General features: G+C 54.8%; 1 long non-coding RNA gene across 2 annotated transcripts; it reads right to left on the reverse strand.

The window, feature by feature from the left end:
• Positions 1 to 6,266: 6,266 nt before the first annotated feature.
• LOC114011030 (uncharacterized) lies at positions 6,267 to 16,894 on the reverse strand. 2 transcript variants are annotated; one of them, XR_008746079.1, is made up of 3 exons: positions 16,758 to 16,894; positions 10,898 to 11,254; positions 6,267 to 9,093 (listed from the first exon to the last, which is right to left on the reverse strand). It is a non-coding gene; the product is annotated as an uncharacterized LOC114011030 (long non-coding RNA). The 2 variants fall into 2 exon arrangements; XR_003552762.2 differs by lacking the exon at positions 16,758 to 16,894 and having other exon boundaries at positions 10,898 to 16,748.
• Positions 16,895 to 18,189: the final 1,295 nt, after the last annotated feature.

An 18,189-nucleotide genomic window follows, 5' to 3' on the forward strand; every position in this document is an offset into this window, starting at 1 on the left:
AACCCTTTCAGTTTTGCTCTAAGCAGGGGTGAAGCTCTTCAGCCTCCGTTCACCACCCAACCTGAATCCAGTTTTCTGGCTGGCTTGCTGTGGTCGGTGGCTCCCAGGCTGGGAGACACTGGCTCTGGCCTGTCCCCAGGGTGCTGCAGCGGGGCGGGGAGGTTGAGCGGTTTGGCTGAGGCAGTGCACTGAGTCAGCAGCTGGGCTGGGGTTTGTACCGAGAGCCTCTGCAGGGCAGTGGGCACCATCGCTGCTCAGGCAGCCAGATCCTGCAGCCAGTTTCTTTCTGAATTCCCATCTCTCTGCTCTCTCCCGCACCTCTGCTTTTACATACTTGGACAATTTTTTTTTAACTTCAGATTTTCTTCTGATCGGTGGAATCTACAGGGACAATGTGACGCAAGCTCTTCTCTAAAAGATGATGGGAAATGTTGAGCTATATTGATGGGTGCATGAGGTAGGTGCCCAGGGGGCACAAGGTAGGTGCCCAGAGAGCAGGGCAGCACTGACCGAATAATTTTGAAGCTAAATGACTGCAACTCTGTTTCCCTATTTACCAGGAGAAGAAGCCCCAAGTACTATTGTTCCGTTTAATTTTGCCTGTTCCCCACTAGTTTGAATTGCTGCAGCCCATTCTTGGAAGCAGGAGCTCATACAAGCAATTGCTCTGCTTCAGCATCACATGGTAGATTGTAGTGGTACCCATCTCATGTGAGGCCATGAATTGAGTAGTCAGACTGCGTTTCAAGATCTCCAGGGAGATCCTGCTTCTCCTTCCAGCTCCTTTCAAGACAGGGACCAGTGAGAGTTCCCCAGAGCCTGAGCCACCCTCGGCTATAAGGGTGAGGGACTTGGTGGGGTGGACCAGAGAAGTACACACAGAATTCAGTCCAGCATGTCTTGGCTTACTGCCCATCTATGCTAAATTTACTCCAATTTACTTCTTACTGTGAATTAAAAACCACATAGAACATACTTGTATGAGGTACTGCTCCAGGATTTGTCTGTCGTATCCTTTTGAGCCCGAACAGCGTGCACAGGGAAGATCTTCAGGCCCTGGACTGGCTGTTGGGAAGCCATCCATACCAGAAGCAGAGCAGAGCACAGAGACAAATGGACAGAGACAGCTTGGAGGAACCAGTGACGGTTAGTAGGATGGGGATGGGGGGAGGAGAGGCTGCTGGGTGTGCCAGAGCCCTATATTCAGGGGGCAGAGGAGGTGAGGAACGCCTGGGGCTGCCTCCCAGGGCACTGCCTGCCTCACAGGTTTGGGGACCCCGACTGCGTGCTAGCACATCATGGAGGTGGCACATCCCTGCCCCGAGGCAGCCACCCGGACCAGTGCCACCGCCTTGCACAGGTGCCCTTGGGAACCTTGCGGAGAGGGACCAAATACCTGAAGGGATCCATTCTGCTCTGTGGGTTCTTCCAGGCTGATTCCTGGCAGTTCTTTGCAGAGGTTTCTCGGTGCTTAGTGCCTCTGGGTGTCCCTGCAGTGCCTGCCTCTAGAGCTGCTCACTGCTGGCTCTAGGGCAGCTGCATCCCCATTGCCCTGGCACATGGTCCTTGTCGAAAACAAGGGACCAGGCTTTGTGTCCCTTGCCTAGCAGGAAACGCAGAATTAATAGCAGAAATAAGAGCAGCAAAAGCTGCTGTATATCTGTCCAATTCCCTTTGGAAGAGCCTGTGGTCCCGTAGGAGACCTGCAGCAGCAATGCCATGCGTGGCACGGCTGTGTGGTGCAGTTGCCTGGCAGGTCACTCTGAGCTGATGCAGTTTGTGTTGCTGGCGCTGAGGTTTTAAGGACAGCAAGGTAAAGGTTGTCTTTAGAGATGCAGAAATAGTTTAGGGCAGCTGCAGGTTTTATGGTTATGTGTGGATGGGCTTGCAGGGCAGTACAGGGGTTTGGCTCAAAAGCAGCAGTGTGTTGGTTTGACACTGCCTGCGCTGGCACGCCGGGAGCTGGTCTCCATGCCCAAATCCTGCATGCAGGTGGCAGATGCGCATACCACGACCAGGGTTAAGCAAAAGCAGTGAAGGGCTCAAGCACTAAATGCAGCCAAGTCACAGCCAAGCCCTTCGAAGGAAGGGGAAGGCCAAGTGCTGTGGAGCCAAGAGGCTCCACACTGCTGCATACGCAACCAGGTGCAGGCAGCATTGGTGGGTGCAGTCCCCACAGGGCACAGTGTCCCCAGCATGGGCAGTATCAGTCCCCTTGGCCGGTGGCAGAGCCGCAGGCATGGCCATGGCCACTCTGCAGCTGGTGGGAACAGCTGACAGGTAAACTCAGTGCTCAAACGCTGGGTTGTAAGTATCAGATATGTCTGGCATCCCCTGTCACTGCTCGCAGTGGTGTTTGGAAGGAACAGGATGCCGGAAACCTTGTGCCAGGAAGCAGCTTTTATAAGCATGGGAGGGGATTTGCTAAACACCCCCCAAAGTTTCAACACTCTTTGCTTTGGAGGAGGCAACAGATTAAATGGGGCTGCACAGGAAGGAGGTGGGCAGCTGCCTGCCCTGGCCGGCAGTGGGTTACACTGTGCGGCGCGGCCGGAGATTTCTCGTTTCCTCTCTTTCTTCAGAAAGTGAATTTGTTATCAGGGCTGTAGCGAAGGATTGTACCGGCTGCCCTGTGCTGGGACTGCAGGGAAGGGGCCAGAGCCAAGGCTGTGGTGAGAGCTTGGAGCACACAGCCCTCTGCTCCGTGACACCCACCTCTCTGGCGGTAACATCCAACCCCACTGGCTCCGGCCTGGGTGTCCCCATCCCTGCCACCCACAGGGACAGGACCCCTACCACTGTGACCAGGCTGCAGTGCTGGAGGGGACGACAGGGTGGCATCACACCCTCCTGCCCCGCCACCCGCGTCCACACACCCATCTCATGGGCGGCTGTAGCTCACCGATCTGGCACAAACAGCAGCGTGTTTGCTGCTCAAGCCTTAAACCTGCCACAGAAAACACCTCTGAAAAAGCAAAAGGAGCTCAATGGGTGTATGGGAGAGAAGAGAGGTTCCCAGTGGCATCAGCCCTGCCTGTGCGAAAGCCACCATGACAGCTCAGTCCCTTCCCCGCCCCCACCTCCCGCACATGCGTGGGCAGCCCAGGTAGGATTTGGGAGGTTCCAGCCGCAGCGCTGGTGTCCCACCCACGCTGGGTGCTTTGTCAGGAGGCAGCAGGAGCTGGTGAGCTGTAGCACTGCGTTGGGGCTGGTGAGCTGCAGCACTGTGTTGGGGTCTACGGCTGCAGCTTAGCTGCTTGCAGCCAAGAATGTGTGTGGAAGTGTGCGTAGGGATTTCTAAACAAAAAGCACGTTGTGACCACGGGCTGGGGCACCCCATGGCCCTGGGAGGGACATTCTCAGTGAAGGAACATGCAGCCATTTGGGACAATGCCAAGAAAAGCAGATCTTCAGTGCTGCCTGGAGCTGGTGGGACTGCGTGGGGAAAGCTGTGCCTGGGGGGCATCCAGCAGCAAAGCTGCAGTGGGGCTGGGGAACCCAACACTGCGTTGCTGCAAAGCCTGAACCTCACGGAACCTGGCCCTTGTGCATTGCAGCACTGCTGCGGTATCACAGGGCATGGTGGGCTGCTGCGTGGCGAGGGGCCGTGGGGGCTGTGCATGGTGCCTCGGCGAGGCCAGCACTGACTCACCCTCCACTGAGCTCAGGCACTGCAGCCCAGTGACTTCATCTGCTGGAAATAGCAACCGAGGAGGAACCATCTCTCTGCCACCACCATCCCCGCGCAGACAAGGCGCTCGCTGCTGCCTGTGCTGCTGCCTGCACCCCAGCCCCAGGCGCCAGAGCTGGTTGAACCCTAAGGTGAGAGCAGCCCTCCAGTGTCACCCCCAGCCTGGGCACATGCTGGAGCCACTCCCTGCAGGATGGGACAGGATGGGGCCCAGTGGCTGCATGGGGCCAGTGGCATTTGACAGCTGAGGTGCTGCCAGCCTCGAGAGGGACACTGCAGGATGCTGCTGCAGGAGCTGGTGAAGTCAAAGTGTTTCAAGGCCGGGGAGATCAGGGCTTCACCCACCGGCTCGGCAGGGGGGAGCCTGCAGGCTGGGCACCGGCAGCGCGGATGGTACAGTTTGCACTTAAGCCAATAACGGCTTCATGGCTAAAATGTTTCTTCCAGAAGAGCACCGGGCTCTCTGTGAAGGCTTCAAGGGAAAATTAATCCCGCGGTTCCCCTGGTAGCAAAGCGAAGGCATCACAGCAGCCTGCAGGGATGGCAGATAACGGGACCCCTCTGCCAGCTCCCCACCTGTGCAGGGCTCCTGCTCTTGTGGCGGCTGAGGAGGGCTGTCCCGGGTTTGTACAGGCAAAGCACCGCAGGGGCTGCTCACAGTGATCCCCAAACAGCCCGGCTGTGGTTCTGCCATGATGGCAGGGGGTGCAGGAGGCCCCCACCGGGGCAGCCTCTGCATCTCCACCCTGCTCCTTCCCAAGGGAACAGCGCAGGGCTGGGGCTCGCGGCGCCGGGGCCAGGGTGGAGGGCTGATGTGGGCACAAGGCGGGTGGGTGTCCTACAGGTGCTGGTCCCTGCGTCCAGGACAGGGCTGTACTACCTGCCTCAATGGCTCTGCCATGGGGCATGTGGGAGGGCATGTACGGGCAGGCGGGTGCCCATCTCTCTGTTGCTCGGGGCGGGAGCAAGAATATTGCGAAGTCTTGGGGCTGCTGCAATGCCAGCACCACCTTTGCCCCCGTCGGTCACTGTTGAAAGGTCAGCAGGGCTGAAGCAAGTGAGCTCGGTGCTCGTTTTTGTTTGTCGAGGTTTGCTTTCACAAAAAAGGAAAGAAAACCGACCACCTCTGCCAAGACCCTTCTGTTCCCTTCACTGAGGCTCTTCCCACGCCACTGGACCAGGGAGTTGTGTCTCTGTCCCTGGCTGCTTTGATATTCTGGAGATGGGGAGGGCACTGCCGCCGGCACAATGCCTTAACCGTGGTGAGGAGAAGCCCTCCTAAACCCCGCGTCCCCAGGTGGGGCAGGCCTGTGGTGAGGGGCCAGCTCCTGCCGCCCCAGCATGCTGGGAGGCTTTGGGGATGAAGGTTTGGTCCCCTCCAGGCTGGTTTGGTCCCCGCCAGGCTGCAAAGAGCAGAGTGGGTGCGGAGGGCTCTGTGGAGGGCTTAGGTCTGCCCCAGGGGCTGTGCACAGGGCAGCTCCTCAGGCCCCTCTGCGGTTCCTGACATCATGGAGAGACCAAACCTTCCCTTTTACACAGAAAAAAAGGCTCATCTGCGATCACAGCAGGCTGCATTTGACAGCTCATAACTTCATGGCTTTTAAAAAATAGCCACGGCCTGTTTTAACCACTGGTCGAGGTCTCCTCTACCCTTCCCCCTGGAAAGCCTTCCAAGCTCTCACTTTTCTGATATTAGATACTTTCCCTAATCTTTGGTCTTCTCTTATTAATGGCTAATTATATCTATTTGCTTTTGTGCCAACATTGTCCTTTAGCTTGAATAGCTTTTTTCCCCTCCCTAATGCTTGCTTCCCAGCGCTATTTATAGGCAGCAATTGTATCCCCTGCAGCCACTGTTTGGTTTGGCTACACGGGCTGCATGCCTCCAGCCTCCTCAAGACCGCCCCGCCGCCCCCCGCCTCCCTTCCCCAGGCTGAGGGGCTTCAGCCGGGTGCCCAGCTGGTACCTGGCTCCAGCAGCGCTGGCTGCGATGCTTTGGGGCAGAAAGCTGGGGGCAGAGCCGCGTGCCTCCCGAGAGCCCCATGGAGTTATTTTATGGATGACCCCATGGGGTTATTTTTTGGGTTTATTATATCCCACAGGTTTATTTTTTGGTGGCCCCATGGGGTTATTTTTTAAGCAAAGGCAGGGTCTGCTCCAGGCCCCCTTTGCCTTCCTTGTCCCTCCTACCCCATTTCTTTGGGAGGAGGGCGAGTGCCCGGCAGCACCCGGTAGCGTGGCCCACCAAGGCAGCGTGGGGAGCCATGTGATTTGTATCTGCACTTTCATCCCGGGATGAAAGGAATGATAGAAAACATTTGTTTTTATGGTAAAAGCAATTGACCTGGGAGGAATCCGCCTCGCCAGGGTGGCCTGCAGCAAATCACGGAGATAAGGCACCGACATGTGGCAAACACCAAGGGCTTCCAAGCCTCTGAGCAGCTGCAGAGCAAATCCCTTCCCACATGGAAGGAAACCCGCGCTGGGCTTCCACGGCTGCTCCTGAGCCTGGACAATGCGGCTGGTGATGATCTTAGTGGATTTTGTTGGGGCCAGGAGGATCTGCAGAGAAGGACAGTATTTATATTTTTTTTAATGAATGGCCAGATTTTTTTATTACAGACATCTTTGCCACAGATCTCAGTCGAGCTTTTAATAGATGCGTTCCTCGCCAGCGGCAATTGCAAATTGATTGCAGCAGAAATGGCAAGTGAAGACAAATATAGTGCAGGCTGCCTGCAGGGAGAGCGCGCAGAGGAAACTTCAGATGCTATTTTTGGTGCTTTGTCTCCACCACTTACAGTATTTCTAATCTTTGTTTCTCCTTAAAAACATGTTTGGGGTTGGGATTTTTTTTTTTGTTGTTAAAAAAATATTCCCTTGTCTAGAGAAAGGGTCAGGAGCCGAGTCCTTGGCCATCTCTGTGGAGCTGGTGGACACCATGGCCCCAGTCAGAATGGCAGGAGGGTGAAGGCATGCTGGTGATGCTCCTCATCCCCTCCACTGGGACCAGAGCTGGCTCTCTGCCAGGCGCTGCACAGGGGCTAATGTGGAGCCAAACCCTGATTTCGCCCTGATCCATGGGAACCTCGTGGTGGGTACTGGAAAGTTCAGTGCGCTCGCTAATGAAAAACAGGGAAGTCTCCCACGCTACCGAGCCGCTGCTGCACCACAGGGACTGACAGCAGCAGCTCCAGCCCTGTGGTGAGCTCCACTGCTTGGCATCAGTGCAGCAAGTTTTGCTCAGTCCCAGCCACAGTGAGGGGCTTGCCCTGGGCAGGGGCAGCTCTGGGCTGCAAAATCATTAAGCCCAGGTGTGACCCAGAGTGGAGCCCAGCTGCAGGGAGGTGAGGAGGGAGCACTGGAAGTCACTCAGGTTACTTGGCAGAGTGGAGAAACATTCCTGGTTACCATCGTGCTTGGGGAGCCAGGGCTAGGTGACACTGGGTTGATGTTAAAGCCTTTATGTCCCCGAACTTCTCCGCCCCAGGGGACAATTGGGAATGCGGTGGCAGATTGAGGCGCATCCCCAGGACCATCGGCCGCCAGTGCAGAGGTGTCTCACTGGCATGTGTGTCTGTGGGTGTGAGAGACAAGGCTGTGGTTATAAGGAGCAGAAACGCTAATAAAAATGAGAAGCAAGGATGGGAAAAAGCAGAGTTTAACTACAGAATAGCAAAACAGGAGCAGCCCAGGGCTGGCCGTGACCGCAGGAGCTTTGGTCCTGCGCTTCCTGCATCCGCCTGCAGCCCAGGATGCTTGCAGCTGCACCTCGGGGGACCATCACTTTCTCTGAGGACCCAGCAGCATTTTGGACAGTGGGATAAGGTTTGTGTTTGTCTCATTAGGAGGCTTCTTGGTTTGAGAAACCCCAGATGCTCTTCTGCCATCTTGTTACACATCCATGTTGGTGCAGACCCCGTTTCGCCTTGGTTTGATCAAGCTGCAATCTGGCGTTCACAAAAAAATCCCTCTGTTGCCCATGTTTGTCTCTAAATAGCATAAAAGGCCCTGTGCTGCCAGTGTGCTGGATGTTGCTGGAGTTAAAAGATGATAACAAAAATGGGAAAAAGAAATTGTTCACCAGTGCCTTGTATTGCCCTTTAGCAGAGGGCACCTGTGGCCCTTCCACGCCGGGCCAGGCTGATACTGCATGTCCAGCACAGCGCCGGGCTCGCACCCAGCAGCTCAGCATTGCCCACCCCAAGCTGGAACAGGCTACAGCTGCTGAGCAACCCCTGGGAAGAAAAACAAAAAAAAACAAAAGAAAAAACCCAAAATGAAAAAAAAAAAAACCAAACCAAAACCTTTTTTAAGGTTTTTAAGGCAGACACCAACATCCACTTCTGATAACTCTGCCAGCAGTGCAGCAGCTCTGGCCACCTGCTGTGGGAGCAGGCAGGCTCCCGTGCCGCTGGTGCTGGCGCAGGCAGCGCTGCCTGTCCTGTCCCGCCGGGCATCTCCAGGAGAAGGGGCTCAGCACCCTGCCAAGCACGTGCCCTCTGCTTGGCGTCTCCCAGCCGGGAAGGTTTGAAGGTTTTCAGCTGGCCTGGCGGTGGCTGGTACATGCAGATGTGCCGGGGAGGAGCGTGGCAGCGCCTGGGAGCAGGCCAAGGTAAATCCATGTATTTGGTGGAACACGCTCTGCCCGGCACCGGCCATGGCACACACACATCCCTACGGGATGAGGCTGCTGGCGAGACCATCACTTACCAGCCAAGCCCCCTTTGCTGGGGCAGTGGAGGCTGTGGGGGCAGCACATGTCAGCCCAGCAGCCCCCGGAGATCATTTCGCAAGAGAAGTCAGCTTGTGGAGGAGGGTTTTATGGCTGGGGATCAAAGTCCTTGGCACCTGCCCAGTTTCCCAGTGTTCAGCTGTTGCACAGCCTGGGTTTGCAGCTGGGTTTGTGGGTTGGTTTGGGGGAGGCAGCAGCAGGGGGGGAGCCCAGGGCTTGCGGAGGCAGGGAGGCTGGGCTGTCCCAGTGCCAGGGTGCTGGGGTCAGCCTGCACCAGACACCCGGGTGGCACAGAAGTGGGAGACAAAGCCCTGTGGCCACCCCAGGGCAGGGCAGGGGAAGCCAGGGCTGCTGGGGAAAGGGGCTGCCAGTGAACGGGACTCCCAGGCTTCAGCGGCCAAAGGGAAGCAGCTTCTTGGCCCAGAGCCAGAGGCATCGTGTCCAGGTCCTGCAGGCATCCTGGCTCAGGGGAGCGTGGCTGGGTGCTGGCCCTTCCATACCCTGATCTGGGCCATGCCAGCCTCGCTCCAGGCGATAATCCTGCTTTCTCCATCCTGCTCCATCCCCACCAGTCTTGGGCTGCCTCTTGGTCCCCATCATTCCCAGGTCCTCCGCTGAATAAGCTGGTTTTTTCGCTGTGCTTCATGGCTACAGACATTGCGGAGCCCTGCAAGAAGGCAGGCAGAGACACAAGGAAGTCGTCAACTAACTTTTACAGCTTTCATTATTTAAGAGCATATATTTACATAGCAAATAACCTGGAGGTTCACATTTTAAGAGTTATGTATTTCTCCCCTGCCATAAGGCAAACAGCGTGCTTACCCAGGTCTGCCGAGATGCTGAGCAGCACTGGCCACCGGGCAGGCATCAGCGCTCGGCTCCGTCCAGCCCCGCACCCAGTGCCAACAGGGAAACCAGTCAGTACAGCCCAGCCCCACCTTGCCAGGGGGCTGACTCAGACTTTCCCAGCTCCTCCTCTGCCCATCGAGGCAGGCATTTTCCCTGGTCTGGTCTTGCTGGTGCGCCCCCCCCCCCCCCCCCCCCCCCAACACCCTCATCCTGCAGGTCCAGCAAGTCTGGGAACCATCTTCTTATGTCCAGAATAGATTTATTCCCAGAAAATGCCTGTCCTGAAGCACTGGCCTCTAAGCCCTCTCTCTCTGTTGGTTTTGCATTTCATCCAGTTGTATTTCCACAACCAGCTCTTGGGGGGGGGGGGGGGGGGGGGGGGGGGCAATCAATGACAAGTGACAGCAGGGGGCCAGGTGTCACCTGCCCGTCCCAGTCACCCCCCGGTGCCAAGGGAGCATGGGTCATTCACACCATTGCTAACCCCGGGCTGCGGTGCTGCCCGGCACTTTGTCAGCAGATACTGGGCTGGCAAGAACCAGGCTGGCACTTGCCACAAAAAAAGGGTGAAAACTGGCAGTTATGGGGCCAGGAGCTGTTCCTGCTGTATTGTTATTGGCAACCTCTGTTATAAGAAAAAAAAAACCCAACACATTAAGAATAGATGTAAAGAGCAACATGGTTTTTTTCTCCACCCAGCTGAGCTGTCGAGAATAAATCATTGGGGTTTTTTTGCAAACACTTGGTGAGGCTGGGGAAATCTGCTGGGAGCCGGAGTGCTCAGGTTGGGGCTGTCCTGCCAAGAGATGATTGCAGTCGTCCTGAGGGTGAGGAGCAGGGAAAGGGGCCAACAACAGCTTCGGGAGATGTCTCAAGTCCCAGAGTAAGATTACAGGCTGCAGGGTCAGCAAAACCCTCTCATGCTTCAGGCGGCACCTGAAACCTTTCCAGAAAGGAAAGCACCCAGCTCAGCACCGCTGCAGCAGTATCGGGCCCTCCCGGCAGGGTGGCAGGGGCATCTGGCAGCCCCTGCAGGGGGTGGCAGGTGCTCGGAGAAGAATAAATCAGTTGATACACAGCATTTCTACCCAGCACCGAAATGGAGTGTGTTGGGTCCTGGCCATACACGTGCCCTGGGGCAGGATGCTCCCCAGACCCTTGCCGGGGCTGTCCCCACAGCATGTGGGTTGCTACTCAGAGGTAGACCCCTGCCTGCTCCCAGCCTCCTGCCTGGAGATGTGCAGAGGCAAGACAAACATCTTCGCAGTCTGCAACCTCCCCATAAAAGCACAGACAGCAATTTGTAGCGTGCTGCTCTTAAAAAAAAAACCCCAAAGATCGGGAGAGTGGGTTAAACAGCCAGTTCAGCAAAGCGCCTGGGGGGCACTGCAGCAGTTAATCTGTAACAAAACAAGTTACACGTTGCTACAGCTTGGCCTGACTGTATTTTTTTCATGTGTATGTGTTTTTTTCAGAGGCTAAAGGCTTGCAAGCGCCCTGCTTGCAACGGCAGTGCTGCTCACTCTGTCGAGGAACTGACACCAGCCCCAGCTCCATCCCGCCCCAGCCCCAGCTTCATCCCACGCAGGGCCGGCCCTGCTGTCCCCGCGCCCCCTCCATACCTTCATCTTCCATCGCAGCCCAGCCCGCAGTGCCATGGGGCTGCAGGGAGCCCCCAGCCAAGCCAAACCAGACGCCACTCAGGGCTCGTACCAAGGAGATGTTGTCGAGGCCATGCAGTGGCAGGGTGCTGAGTGATGGGGGCAGAGGGGACGGTGCTCAGGTGGGTGTCCCAGCCCCTTGGGTGGCTCCAGCATCGGCCCTGTACCCTGCCCGCGGACCGGCAGGTCCCTGCCCAGCAGGGCTGCTCCGGGCACAGAGAGCCCCGGTGCTGGCTGCTGGGGGGTTCCCGGGTGGATGGTGCCCACCTCTGCTTCTCAGTCCAGCATCTCAGGGGATCAGACATTTGTGCAGCTCATCTTCAGGTAAAAGTGGGGAAGAAGAGGGGAAAATGGGGAAGAGGGTTAACCAGCTGCTTTACCCATCTTGCTGCTGGTGCCCAGAAAGCCCATCTGGGCCAGCCCAGGGGCAGATCTCACCCACCCTTGATGTGAGGGCTGGAGACACTCACGCTTGTACGTAATTCAAATTAGGGCCCTGCCACGTGGCTCAGGGCAAGTAGGCTTGGCTTTCAGAGCCAACATGTGCAGAAACCAGAGAAGTTTCCACGGAACCCTTCACACCAACAGTGTTGGGTAAAACCCCAGCTCTTGTTACAAGTCTTGGGATTTTGGAGTGGCAAAACCACAGCGCGTTAGTGCTGGCTACCAGGAGCCAGAGTGACGGCTCGTATGGGCAGGGGGCTCGGATGCTACACCTTGAACATGCCAGGCTCCCTCCCAGGCTGACACAGGCACCAGCACTGCTGCTTCCCTCGGGAAGGGGTCATGTCCCGGCCAGCAAAGTCAGACCACAGTACTGCTGGGCATCAGCGTCTGACAGAGCCAGGGGCTGCTCCTGGCTGTCAGGTTCTGTCTGATTGATTGTGGCACGGCAGAAGGGGAGAAAGAGCCAAGGAGAGGAGAGGAGAGGGAAAAAGAAAATGGAAAAAAAAAATGAGGAAAAGAAGGCGGCAAAGAGAAAAAGAAAAGCCAAGAGATGCAAAAGAAAGCAATGGTGAGGGACGGTGCTGCTGCGTGGTCAGGGTGCAGTCAGGGGGATCCCACTCCCCGGAAGGACACTGGGCACGCTGCCTATGGCCCATTGCCACAGCTGCATCTCAGGTTATGTTCATTGCACTGAAATAATTTTTCTTTTAACACCACTAGCCTGAGCATCTAACAGCCCCAGCACAGTGCCCGGCAGCTGGGCATTCCCAGGGATGGAGGAGGCTGCCAGACACAGGCAGGGCATCCCCTCAGGCTCTGGGGCTCCAGCAGCCAGGCATGGCTCAAACGCTCAATTTGCCTTCTTGTGCACGCAGGCTGCACCCCCCTGCACTGTTTCAAAGGGCTGCTTTGCCTCTGGAGCTAAAATGGAAAAAGCAAAGATTGAAAAACAACCCCCCACCCTCTGGCACAGCTGCAAGCACTTCGTCATGCAAACCTCGGTGTAATGATTGCTGCTGTGTTGATTTAGCAAGCCCTGCGGACTGGGTTTCTGCTTGCCAAGGCGGCCACTGGACTTCTAGGAAACCAAGGGATAAGGCAGGTAGTTTTGCTGCAAGTTTGTGGCCTGATGTGATCAGACGTTGCACAGCAGACAAGGACCACGAGTGCCACCACCCCGTGCTGTGCTGGGCAGGGAGCAAAAGCCCTGGATCAGGCAAAGCTGCTGTTGCCAAGGCAAGAAACAAATGAGACATCCACACCCGGGGCCCCGAGCAGCAAAATGAGTCACTGCCCCATGCCGGCAGCATCTTGCACCAGGGACACTCTGACCCCACACCCCTCTGGGGTCTCCTCAGGACAGGGGTTGGCGGCTGAGCAAGGCAGGGGCTCCCAGTTTGACTATACAGGCCTCCAGCCAGTAGGACCACAGTGTGGGGCAAGAGCATGACACCAGCCCCACACCTGCCCTGCTCAGGGCCCTGCATTAACCTTCGGATAACATGTTTTCTTCCCCTTCCACCACTCCTATGTGCAGCCTGGAACTGGGCAGGCTTTGGAACAGGACAGGGCACAGGTCACCGTTGGGAGATGGGCCATGGAGCCAGGCAGATGCGAAGGGGAGAGCATGGTGAAGTGGCAGGGGCTCAGGGTTTCACGGGGCGTGGGAGACTTCCCGAGAATTAGCTAAATGATGTTAATAAGGGGAGAGGGATGGGGGGGAAAAGGAACAGCAAAATGACGCTAAAATATATGGACAAACATCAGCAGTGCAACACAAAAGCAAAACCCCAGGGGAGGCCAGCTGCTCCGGACGCGATGTGGGCGCAGTAGGGTGCTGGGGTGCAGAGGCTGCCACAGCCTTTGCTGACAGGCCACCAGCTGTAGGAGGGGGTGCTGGGCCCCCTCAGTCCCAGGGGCTCACCCTGCCGGGGAGGGAACCACCACCACCGCCACGGCTGCCCCGCACACAGGCCTGGGCAGATAAACAGCCAGCTCAGTAAAAACCCCGAGTTCAAGACCTTGGAGCTTCTGGGGAGGAACAGGCTAAATAAAGAAACAAAACATGCTGTATTTATCATCGTCCCCATGAACACGCATTGCCTGCTGCAGCGTGCACGGCTGTGCTTGGGGATGGCGCAGGGAGGGGAGGCTGGGAGGCAGCGGGGGCTTTTCCTGGGGAGGTGCACGGTGGTGCACATCCCAATGATGTTTGCAGTGCTCAGTTATCTGGGGCTCTCACACATCTCAATTAATTTCCTGAGTTTTATTAAACTTTTTTCCCCCTCCTGGGCTTGGTGTTAGAGGTGACTCAGTGCAACTCACCACCACCGTCTCAGGGCATGGCGCCTTTAAACTTTCCTACCAGCTCCTGCAAACCTGGGACTGGTGGTGGTTCTGCTTAAACCAGCTTTTCAGAGTGGGATGTACAAGGGGGACAACAAGCCCTGGGGCATGGAAACTGCTGCCCACCAGCCGGAGCTCCCTGCTGCCTCCCCACCCTGCTGCACCCTCTCCCAGCTGGGCAGGGACGCTGGGCTGCATGGGAACCACCGTGGCAAACCCCCAGATGGGGCTCAGCCATGGAATCCCCCCTACCACGAGCAGCCAAGCTGCTGCTGAGCACCAGGACAGCCCCTCCATCGCAGCACCCCACCGTCCCTGCAGCACCCTCCAGCTGAGCCCCTGTGGGAGCCGGGATCTCCAGCCAAAGCCTCAAAGCCCAAATACTACCCAGGGCTGCAGGGAGCCTCCTAAGGCTGCAGCAGGAGGAGATTTAACAGCCCATTGCCTCACTAATACCGCCTGCTCGTGTCCAGCCGTGCACCGGGACACTGATTTGATTTGTGAGGTGCGAGTTGACGTTTATATAGCGTCTTTTGTCGGAGGGATCCCCATGAATACTACAAATGCCGTGCAAACTAACCACATCAGTCACGTCACCCCATCCCAGCAAGGCAGCAGGTCCTCTGAGACAGCCAGAACCACCCAGGGAAAGGTGGGCAGGAGGCAGAGAGTTACCCCAGCTGGGACTGAGCCGGTACAAAGGCAAAACCTCTGCTCCTGGGAAGCTGCCCAGAAAGCTTTGACTGTCATATGTGGTCAGGCCACTTCTACCTCATTTGGAAGCCATTGGGCAAGACCAGCTATTGCGTTTGTCTCCGGAAAAGCAGAGATTGCTTTCAGTCCTCAAAAAATATCAAATTAGAAGCTGGCACTGCGATGTATTTCTATACAGTTGAGCCTTCCATAAGGTCCAGAGCTCACAGGTGAGGTGCAGCCAGGTCAAGGCATCAACCACTCTCTCACATCTGTCTCACCAAGTATTTGCAGCTATTTCTGCCCAGGCGAGCGTTGCCATCAGTTCCCTGACCCAGTAAATGGCCGTAACTGAGAGGGGTTTCTAATAAAGGCGGGGGAATCGCAGCACGTTACAGTAGGGACAGCTTTGCTTGGATTAGGAACCTGATTAATGGCCTCAGGGAAGATTAGAAATTGCTATTTTGAGAGGGGGTTTTCATAGCAGGCTCCATGTAATCGCCAGCCCGAGCGGGACGGTGTTACCCTGTGCTGGCTTCTTTCTGGGCAAGCAGACGTTTCTGGGAGTGACGTTTCTCCCTGCTAATAGACGTGTTTATGTGTTGTACAGTGCTCATCGCTGGCTCACCACAGCAATTACACGGGGGAGTAGTATTTACATGTCTTAACTCTGAAACACTGAGCAAACAAGGAAAGATAATCATTAACTTCAGGAGCTGTTAACCTTCAGCATGAGTTTTGGCCAGTGAAGGAGAGGTCTGCCAGAGCAAAGTCTCTGTTTTAGTAAACATTGCAAGAATGACATGAGAAACCTTCTGGTTTTGTTTATTATGGATAGGTAATTAAAGGGCATTAATTTGTGTCTCCAGCCTCTATGCTGTGAGAAACTTTTCATTACAGAGGAGAGGGGGAAAGGGGAGAAAATTGCTGCTAAAGCAAAAGCCATTGGCTTTGCCAGCCTGGGAGCAGGAGGAGCTGGGGCAATAAAGCACAGCATCGCTGGATGGCTGTGGGGCTGCGGTTCATCCACGCTCATTTTCTGTGGATTATCACGGCAGAGAAACAGTATTTAGGTTTCAAGATTTCTGCAAGCTTAGTCAGTCAAGCAGCTATAGGTTGGTTTATATAGGGGAAAGATGAGGAACAACAAAACGCACACTGCTGCAGACTTTGGACTGTTATGGGTGTCATAAAAAAGTGAGGAATTGAGGAAGGAGGAAGATAAAAGAGGAAGAAAGGGAGGGAAGATAATTTAAGTAGACAAGCAGAAGCAGATTTACAGCCTTACCACTTACACTAGGTAACGAAGTGGAACGTGCCATCCAGTGCAATAGTGCTTATTTGAGGATCAGTGGGAAACGGATGATTAATTCAGGCCTGTCAGGAGACTGTGGCCGGGAGCAGCCTCTGGTCTGAGGAGCAGGAGCTGGGGGGCTGTGCCCCCCGCTGCAGGAGCATCGCTGCCCAGCCTGCGTGCATAGGGTGGTGGGGCATGGTACAGCCTTCCCCACAGAAGCACAAAAAAGCAGTTTAATTTGCCATTAACACTAGGCACAGAGATGGGGGACCCTAAATTATCACCAAATTTCGGGGGTTTTCCCATTGATTTGCCCTTGCAATCTTTCTGCAGGACAGGCTGGAAGAGACTTTTCTCTTACAGATGCAGCTTTTTCCCAGGAGACAGAGCCACCCTCCCACCACCCCGAGGCTAGCACCCACCCCTCCTGTCCTAGTGTCCTACACAGCTCTGAAACCCCGGCTTTATATCACTTTGCACATGGCCAGCTCAATGGTTTCACAGCCTACAGCAACTCCAGCTCAACAGACTGAAGGTTCCCTGGGACAGCACCTCTGCACGGGGCAGAGGATCTGTTTAGATTGGTTTGGGAAAGCCCCCAGCCCTCAAAAGCATGTGTTTTGTGTTTTACAGCTGCAGCCCAGCTCCCAGATGTAGCAATCCCCCAGGCCCAGTTGCAAAACAAGCTCCTCTCGCCCTTGGCAGCCCTGCTCCCGGTCACAAGATCCCTGACTTCTAGTGGGCTTTTAAAGAAAGTTTTGGAAAAAAAGTTTGTGTGGACAGGCAATGCGCAGGGCTCCTGCAGTTGGCCTTTGGGTGGGTGGTTTTTTTTCACTTTAATTGTTGCAACTCTGTAAGAGTGGTTTTATACGATCCAGTATTCAAACATTTTAAATAAACTTTGCTGCAGAATAAAGCTTATTTGATTTTGCTTTCAAATGGACAAATAACTTGAACCACAATTCAAACACAGCTGACTATTAATGCCACTCAACCCAAAGCTCAAAAAGAAAACTCTTACCGCATTCAGAACCATACCTTTGCTGTTCCTGCACCGGCACGATGAGCTCTCAATCTGGACATGCAGGGACTGAAGGGGCCTGTGCAGGTGAGCTCTGGCTTCTAGGGACAGAGGAATCTGGAGCAATCCAACGTGTGATCAGAAATGGACATAGCCAAACTCAAAGGTGCTCTTGGTTGTAATCTCATATGACCTTAATCATCTGCCTTATGCAATAAGGTGCAAGGCTGCCAGCTCGGACACATTGCACAGATAGGCACAGAATAGGAAGGTTACCAAAATCAGTAGCCATCAGGCTGCTCTTTAACTCACTAAAGTTTTAATTCTACAACACCTGAAACATAAGAAACTTTTTTTCAGATGTCCATACACCACTGCTGCACTGTCATCAGCCCCAGGTCCCAAATGGGAGGCTTTTGCTCATAAATGAGCTTTTAAAAGTACCTTAACTTTTGCCAGGTGTAAAATCAAGCAGATGATCATTGCCAATCACATTGTTAAGGTGTTTGAAGATCACAGAACACTCACAACCCTTCTCACGGGTAAAAGGAGAGCCATGATATTCCACGCTGTGATGGCCTTTGCATCCCTAAGTATATATATATATTATATATGTATATATTTTAATGTCAGGCTGAAAACTCCGTTTGAATAAAGGGCTAGTTTGGTCCTGCCATTGCTTTTGCTTGAGCTGGGAACCTCTAAAGTCTGTCTGGGCAAGAAGGGCAGTTAGGCTCTGCTGTTTACTACTAAAACACAGAAACCAGACCATGCAAAAACTGCCCATTATTTCATTAAATACTGAAAAAGCTCTATTGTCTGCTTTCTAGAGTGATCTTTACTAAGTAAAACCTTTGGGCAATTAGATTTATACTTAATGCAAGCACAGATTAAACTGCTACCAGGCTGCCAGCACCTCAGATCCCCACCTCTGCAGGCAGTGACCTCAGCTCAGACCTGATCCAGCAATGCTTCGAAATCAATGAGCCAAACCCTCAGATCAGCCCAGGCTTTACTAGAGGAGAAACAGTTAATGCTCATCAATTACATGGCTCAGCAGAGCTGCTTCACAGCCAAGGAATGTGCCCAGCCTCTGTTAATGTTAACAAACCCACAGCTGCTTGGCTTGTCAGAGGGGTGAGTGCCAGGGTTGGACCCCTCTGGAGAAGGGCCAAGGGGGGGGTGCAGAGCAAGAGACAAAAACGGGAAGCCAACCTCATAACCTCACTGGAGCCCTTCTCACAGATTAAACTAAGCTTTAGTCGAGACTCCTTTCCTGTTTAGGCTACCTGGATTTTGTAAATCCAGACACACTGCTGTCCCACTGCAGCTTAACCGTACAGCTACGGTGCTTCGTGTGCAGGGCAAGAACTCCCAACCGAGACTGCCATCCGACTATTTAAATCTAACCGGGGCAAAAAGACATCTAATGGAAGGTTCACAACTTTT

The sequence above is a fragment of the Falco peregrinus genome, chromosome 2, assembly GCF_023634155.1.
Source record: "Falco peregrinus isolate bFalPer1 chromosome 2, bFalPer1.pri, whole genome shotgun sequence".
In the NCBI taxonomy this organism is placed as follows: Eukaryota; Metazoa; Chordata; class Aves; order Falconiformes; family Falconidae; genus Falco; species Falco peregrinus.